The sequence below is a fragment of the Convolutriloba macropyga genome, chromosome 5 (assembly GCF_964194025.1).
Source record: "Convolutriloba macropyga chromosome 5, txConMacr16.3, whole genome shotgun sequence".
Lineage (NCBI taxonomy): Eukaryota > Metazoa > Xenacoelomorpha > Acoela > Convolutidae > Convolutriloba > Convolutriloba macropyga.
The window spans coordinates 14335542-14343835 of record NC_134472.1 but is presented as its reverse complement, the minus strand read 5'-3'; positions in this window follow the sequence as shown (position 1 = coordinate 14343835).

Sequence of the window (8294 nt, the reverse complement as noted above, 5' to 3'; positions counted from 1 at the left end):
GTTTTCTTATAAAATATGACATTTTATCAAAAGAACAATTTGGGTTTCAATCAAAGAAAAGTACAATTGATGCTGTAATGGAAGTTGTTGAATATTTAAGGAATAACATGAATAAACAAGAACCGACGTGCTGTGCTTTCATTGATCTGACAAAGGCTTTTGATACAGTGAATCACAGTTACCTACTAACCAAATGTTACAAATATGGATTGCGCGGACCTGCTCACAACATTTTGAAGTCTTTTCTAGAAGATAGGAAACAATATGTTGAAACTGGAAATAAGAAATCGGATAAACTACTGGTAAACTGTGGCGTCCCACCAGGCTCAGTACTGGGTCCTCTACTGTTTTTGATGTATATTAACGACCTTCCATCAGTTTGCAATGATAACAAAGTAACCTTATTTGCTGATGACACCAACATTTATGGATCGCTAAAAAATGGAAACGAAAACTACAAAAATTGCCTAACAAGAGTTTTGGAATGGATGACAGCAAACAAATTAACAATTAATGATGAAAAATCGTCTTTAATGATGACCAATGAAAAGAACACATGTGATCATCTAGAAATACTTAACGACAAATCGAAGATTAGTGAAAATTTGAAATATTTAGGGGTTTATTTAGACAACCAGCTAAACTTTAAGGAACACATTAAACAAGTTAAGATCAAAGTAACTCAAGTCTCAGCTGCTATGTTCCAATTCAAAAAAATTTTTCGACGACCAACACTTGTGAAGTTAAATAAAACTTATGTCCAGCCCATTGTGCAATATGGTGTCTTAGTTTACGGCTGTGGCAACAAGACAGATCTTAAGAAAATTGATTGGGCACAAAACAGGATATTACGGTTAATTTTCTCACTAAAAAAGGTGGTTGATTTGTCAGAAATTAGGCAGAACTTCAGGAAAAAAAAATTTAAAAACGCGAATAATATCGCATAACGAATTGAATGCAGTTCTTTCAACAGAACATAGAATTAAGAAATTGAAAACAATTAACAAAAACACTACACATGTACGAAAATCAATAACTGAACGTGTAAGGAATCTTTTCAACATAATCGCAAGACTTGATTTTTCATTTATTCAAGAAATTGTAAATTTAAAAACAGAAGGAACGGAATGTTTCTTACATATGTTTCGAGATAATTATATTTTACTAAATAAAGAATTATTGAATGCATTTTGGTGAAAAAAAAATAGGCTTAGTTGACAATTCCTAGATATATTAAAACTTGAATATGCAGTCAGTCTTTACACTAGCTAGTTCATATTTTGCTCTGGAGGCACCACTTGACAGGACAACGGCCTTTTTGGTGCTCTCTCTCGAATGATCACAATTTGTTGTTACGAAAGAAGTTGTTTTGTATAATGTCTGTATTTGATCATTCAGAAAAATTCATTATTATTATTATTATGTAAAAACGAGGAACATTTAAAAGAGAACTAATGCCTGAACATGGCTCATTAGAGTCTGAGTGGGTTTGGCCACGGATGATTTCTGTCTGGAGGAGTCTGATCAATTTTTGTCTGGATGGGTCAGATCATTAACGAGCATCTTAAATGGGTTACTTAGACCCAAGTCTCATTGAATATCAGCAACGAGTCGAGATATTTCAACAGCCATTTAAATTTAAATCATATCCTAAGAAAATGATCCTAAGGGCTTCTTGTTCTCAAAATTATGTTATTTAGACGCAGGATCTTACAGAAATTTTACAGTGACAGGTTTATCAGATGCAACCATTAGACTTCTTGTCATAGTAAAAAAGAGAGACTAAAACATGATTCATTATTGAACTATTATGGCACTCAGATCTACAATGGCCCATATATTATAGTTGTTGCGACCCTACTTTAGTAGGGGGAGGAACTATTTATTCAAATGGGATTTAATTCAAACTATTTTGGCTGATCGATAAACTTATCCTAGAGAGCTGTAAATAAAATCCTTGAAAAATCCGTCTAGCGTTGATTACATAATTAAAAATAATTTTCTGTATTTCTTTTCCACCAAGAATTTATCGAGGTTCAAAGTTTTGTGAGTAGTAGACCAGATTCCGTTGTTTATTCGCATTTTCCATACTATTTTGTCAAATTTTCGACCATTGTGCCAAAATTTGCTAAAAAAAAGCCGACAAAGTGTTTTTTTACTGTGAGGACGGAGTAGGGTTGCTGAGTGGTCTCATCCTGGTTTTTTTGGCATAATTGTTTTGCTAATTGTTTTGAATCTACACTTTTTCATCAAAAATGGCTCCAAATTTCCTTTTCTTTAGCTCAATCTAATTAAGTGTTCTAAAGTACAGACATGTAAGCTACTGAAATCATACTATTGAACTCCAAAAGAGGGCTAGTTTTTCTTCGCCTGCCTATAAAAGAATTCTTGAAATGAAATATTGCCTGTTTTTCGCTAAATTAAATATAAATTTATCCAAAATACATCATTCATTTCAGATTTATTGAAAAAATTTTTAAGCCAAATAATCTATTTCGCACATAATTGTATCAACTAAGGTTTTTATTAATCGCACAGCAATATCAGGTCTAGCTGTGTTCTCTTCGTGGACTCATTCAATGAAAATTTTTTCTGATTGTTTTGGGCCGCAAAAGTTGAAATAATTTCGTAACTTTTGATTTTACTATGCAAATACTGCCCAAACTGATTTAAAATTATTGCCTAATTGAACATAGTATATGTTCGGTTTTCAGTATGAACTCAATAAACAAAAGCATAAATCTATTACGAAATCTTGCATTTTGCCGGCAATCGTTTTTTACAGTCTTCTGACATATAAAACCTCGTGTCAAAATTTCAATTGACACAATTAGTTGAAAAAAAACAAAAAAATTCCAGTTGATATCTAATGGTCTTAATGACTTTGTATATACTTGCTTCCAGAAGAGGTCAGTGTCTTTTTAAAGAAAATCCAAAGCTTTTTCGTCTTACTTCTGCTAACTTTTAGCAAAATATCAGTATCCACAGCTCGAACCGTTTTTCATATGAAACGAAACTGAATTTTTAAGGGGTTTTAGTTTTCACTAATGGTGTCTTGACTTTAGTGCTATCAGTTTTTTAAACAGAACGTTGTGGTTGCCACGCGCTTGCACAGTTTGAGGGTTTTTTGGGTTACCTGACAAATTATTGCATTGATGACAGATCCAATTGGTCTTTCACGAATGGATGATGGAACATGTTTAAAGTTATTATTAATGTTTTCAGGTTTTGATGGCTGTGACACCGTTCTCTCATAAAAACCGTTAGAAAATTAATTTATAGTTGTTCAAAATATACCGGATAATGAAAGATCTCAAGGTCTTCCTTTAGATGTACAAATGAACCAATTCTATGGTTTTAGTTCAAAGTTAATGGTTTCAACGACTTCAATAAAAATTTTCAAAAACTAGTTTCTTGAAACTAACCCTTTTTTGCACTAGATTGTGTCATCATGTAACCTAGTCTCTTTATTGATAGGTCCAATCAATTTTTGAGAAACCATACAAACAATTTCTAATGGTTTTTTTGTTTTTTCTATGGTTTTTATAGTCTCATTTTTTTAATGGTTTCAATGCTGCAGCTTCGATATTTTTTGTGAACTTTTTTTTTCTGTCTGGTTTGTTGTTTTTTGTAGCTCTTGCAAAAATTTCTTTAAAAAAATTGATTTTTTGAATTTTGTCACTCTTTATCTTGATTCTGTTATTGTGTAATAGGGCTAAAACCCAGTCTTCCGGTCTTTTAAGGTGCTTTCGATTTTCATATAATGGTTTGTTCGCTTGCTCGCTTTGATACAGCGCTTTCCTACGTTTAAAAATCGATTGGTTGTCTGCTTATTTTTGAGTTTGTTTTTTAATTCCTTGCCCAATATCACACTAAAAGGGAGGTCCCTTTGGCGTCGACGAAGTGCGCAATTGAAGCCGTTTAATGGTTGCAGCGAATTGCTTATGATCATTTGTTGATGATTGATTGATTTTAGTTGATTTTATATAAGAAAAGACTGCCGGTTTTTTCCTTCTTTTGTAGCCGTATGACAAATTCAGGATAAATACAAGTCTGTTATTACAAGTCAACATTTAAATTAATATGCAATTTCACATTACCGAGCATCCTTTTTCTGATCAAAAATTCGAAAGACAACCCTTATTAGGACCGAGTTCCCCTATTGAGACGTTTTTTTATTGTCCAAGCAGCTCATTCTAATTTTTTTTCTTTTCATGAAGAAGGTGGACGCCGACAATTAATCTTTTTGAACCATCCTTTTCAGGACAGTCGTCGAATAATGAGATTGTTCAAGGTTAATACGACCAACAACATCGATCAAGAAAAAATGATCAAGTAGCATACAGATAGCACTATCGATGTCAGGCACTTTTTTCATGAAGAGGTTTTAGAATAGAAGGCATCATTATTATCTGCAAAATCCATATACTAAACCGATTGCAGATTATTTTGTTTTTAGGTTTTCCAATTTTCTCCATCTATTGGTAATTTTTGTCGGTTTCAATTTGAAAGCTAATATCATACACTGGCGTAACCCGAGCCGAGGTTTTACTCGTATTCCACTCCCAATTTGCGGGGATTATAGTGTAATGCGTACTACACTCCTATTAACTGGGGAAAAGAAAGTAAAAGTGTAATATTGAAAAATTACACTGTATTTACACTCCTTTCTTCACTCTTTACACTCTTTGCAGAGAGTGGAATTTACGTTGAACTGATAAAAATTACACTCTTACACAATTAACCTTATAAATAAGTTGAAACGTAAAAGACTATTATCAGTTGGCGCAAATGTTAATGCACAGTGCGAAAGAATTATTTTCGATATAGACGGATGATGGGGGGGGGGGGCAAACCTCACTACTTCCTTCCACTTTTGTTTTATAAAACTACACTCTTATAATTACACTCTTTCGCCGTTAACTAAGTGGAGAAATAGGGGTGTAATTTTTTTATTGTTACAAAACACTTTTTCCCGTTGTTTTTTGGGGAAATTCTTGGCCCGGGAGAACATGTCCTTGTAATTATCGGGGTTGATTATTGGATTTTGATCACATACTCCAACAAATTGGACCAAACGAATTCTGTTAAGATTTGCGTATATTATTTAAATCAGCTCGTAGTGCTATGTCATGGGTTTGGGTTGCGGTTAAAAAGATTCTTTCAAACGAAAGGTTATCACTATTCTCCGTGTCATCAAAAATCCATAAATGTTCTAAAATGACAAATTGATGAGAATATAGCTTCAAATTTTTGAAACCGAATTGCAAGTTTTTCAGTAAATTTTTGTTGCGAAAAGCAAATTTTACCCCGGGTTGAGGTTTGGTAAAAAAAAATAATGTGAGATTAGCGGTGAATAGCGGTAAAAAAACATTTTCCACCACAAAGCTCCCGCATTTTTTTGCAATGAATGCGGTGAATTTTTGAAAGATTTGCGGTTTTTTGGCGGTGAATATTTGTAAGATTTGAGGTTTTAGCGGTGAAAATTTTATTTTCACCCCATTCACCGGATTTCTTACGAAAAAGAAACTTACGTCATGGCTTCAAACCTCTCACCTCCTGCATGTCAACAACTTCTTTTTTCACTGCACCATCTGTCAATTACTTCATTAAAATTTCTAGTGAAATTAAATCAGATTCAATAAACGTTATGAAAAACAAATGAGCTGAAAATTTTTAAGATTTGCGATTTTTAGCGGTGATTTTTTTTTTATTTCCACCGCTTAAGCGGTGAAAAAAATAATTCACCGCTAATAATTCACCGCTAATTCACCGCTAACAGAATAATTCACCGGTTTTTATCACCGCAAATCTTATACTTTTTAATCAAATTCACCGCAAATCTTACATATTTTAGCTATTTTTAGTGGTGACACCTCGACACGGGTACTGATTTAGGCGGGCAGGGGGTTATACTGTCAAAGTGTTTGGATGCAACCAATCTTTGACATTGGTCTCATACAGTTACCCTTTTTCGCAGATGATAGATGTAGTTCAATCATCGATGTACACTTGTATTGCATAAGGATGTTAATTTGTATTTTCTCCATGACCAAGTTATGCCTCCGTTGATCTGATTACAATGATGAAGACAACGCGTTAGCAGAAGTTAATTCAATAAAAATTAGCAATTAAATTTGTTAATTCTGTCACATTTTCTCAAAAAGTAGAAACAAAGCAATTTTACACTTGCGTATTACTTCTACAAATATTGAGCAAATTAGTTTCAGTAAATATTTTCCGTAAACTGCGTTGACGATAGATCAGCTTATACGATCATTCAAGAACAGCGTTTTTTTTCCACATCTCCAAGGAGGAGGTATCGAGTTCTGACTGTTCAACTTTTTTTCGAATTATCATGTGAATTTTCTGATTTTCATCAAATTTACTGCGCCTAGAAGATGCAAATTTCAAATAATTGAAAATAACTTATGATATAATGGTGACAACTGTCCACTAAAAACTACAAAAATATTGCCCATAAATTGTAATCAAAAACAAACAAAAATTGAATTCAATTATGAATAATGACTTATTTATTACATAAATAGAAAGTCTTATATGTAAAACTCAAATCTTATAGACCTATACAAATCTATAGGAACAAATTCAACAGAGATTAATATTACACTAACACTCTAGTTGTCAACAATTGATTTTCCCCAAGAATTTCTGTCAAACACTATCATTTATTCTGGAAAAAAATCATACCCGGCTCTGATCTACTAGAAAATGATATCTGAGAAGACATATAGTCCACAGACGAATCATATGCACTGTATTCAAGAAACTATACATATTCCTGGATATGGTTTTCAAGATTAAATAAAAATCTGACAGTACTGACCTAGATTCTACTTCTTTATGCAAAATAACAATCAAACATTTTTATCTTTGCGGGCAATGCAATTTTTTTAAAAAAATAATATGGTTTTATGAAGGGCATTTGAAAATCATAAAACGCTTTACTGCATCTACCACCATTTTCAACAGGTTGCAGAAAACCCTTTCGAAGTACGCAGCGGGAAATTGTTGTTTTTTGTTTTGAATCGAACTAATTAATAAGAAGGCTCGCTTAATCTGTGCATGGCACAGAAAATTCCACATTCGCATTTGAAAGAATAACACAAATCAAAACATCGAAAAAGATTTTTAGGAAACGCTTGCTTTAACATCAAGCATTGTTTTTATCAAGTTGCTACAAAAAAGATCTGAAGTTTGTAAGCTGGAGTTCAAAACAGAAACAACACACACGTATTTGAGTTTTAAGAGGTACCAGAAAACCTGAGTAACAACAATTACGAAATAATTACTTGCATTTATATTATGATAAATATTGATGAAAGAGTTTTGCTATAAGGTGTTGTAACCAAACACGAAACCTTTAAGTCTGAATTCTATTGCATTATTGACGTTTTTGTTTGAGTTCCATCAGTCTTTTTCTATAACTGATTGAGAACTTGACGATTTTTTCAACAATTCTAAAGTTGATGACTTCTGATTCAAATATAAATGTTTCATACTCTCTAGTTTCCTCACCATGAAAGCTTAAGTGAAAAACATTAGTACATGAGGCTCTGGAAGTTAAAATATTTTTAAAAAATCAATAGAATTCTCATATTTCATCCAAATAATCCAATACGAACCCAAAAATAAATAAAGAAACAGCGGCTTCACGTCTTGTGTAATCAGTGAAACCCTTCTCATTTCAAACTATTTGTAGCCGTAACACCTTGGTTCAGAAATGCAACATATTTGGCAACTAAAACATTTTTTTTTCAATGCGTTTTGATAAATTGAAAGATATAAATAGCAGTTGGCAAAATGAACGTAGGCAGTTGTAGAAAAGTTGCGGCAACACTAAGAATGAATCAACTAATTGCAGTTTTTTATAGAGATGTCAAGACAAATCCTGGATTACAATAGAAGCAAAGTGAAAAACAGCAAAATATGTAATTCTCACTAACTGTTTGAAATCATGACCACTGGCGTGTTCTGTTAACGATAAAGCAAATGAAGCTACACAATTGAGAACGAAAGGTCTCAATTTTCAATAAAAATTTTTTAAGAAAAATATATTAACCATTTAAAAACAAATTTCAAAGAATTTTTCCCCATGTTTATCAAGATTTGAAAAAAAAGTAAAACAAACTGGATAAGGATTGAAAATTTAAGTTAACACAGGTGAGGCACGTGTTAAAAATTCATAAAATTATCTAAAACAGGGCTGAAACTTGGTCGCAATTTCTTTTTTTCACAAAAAACGCACGCATTTTCTTTTGTATTTCTTGTAC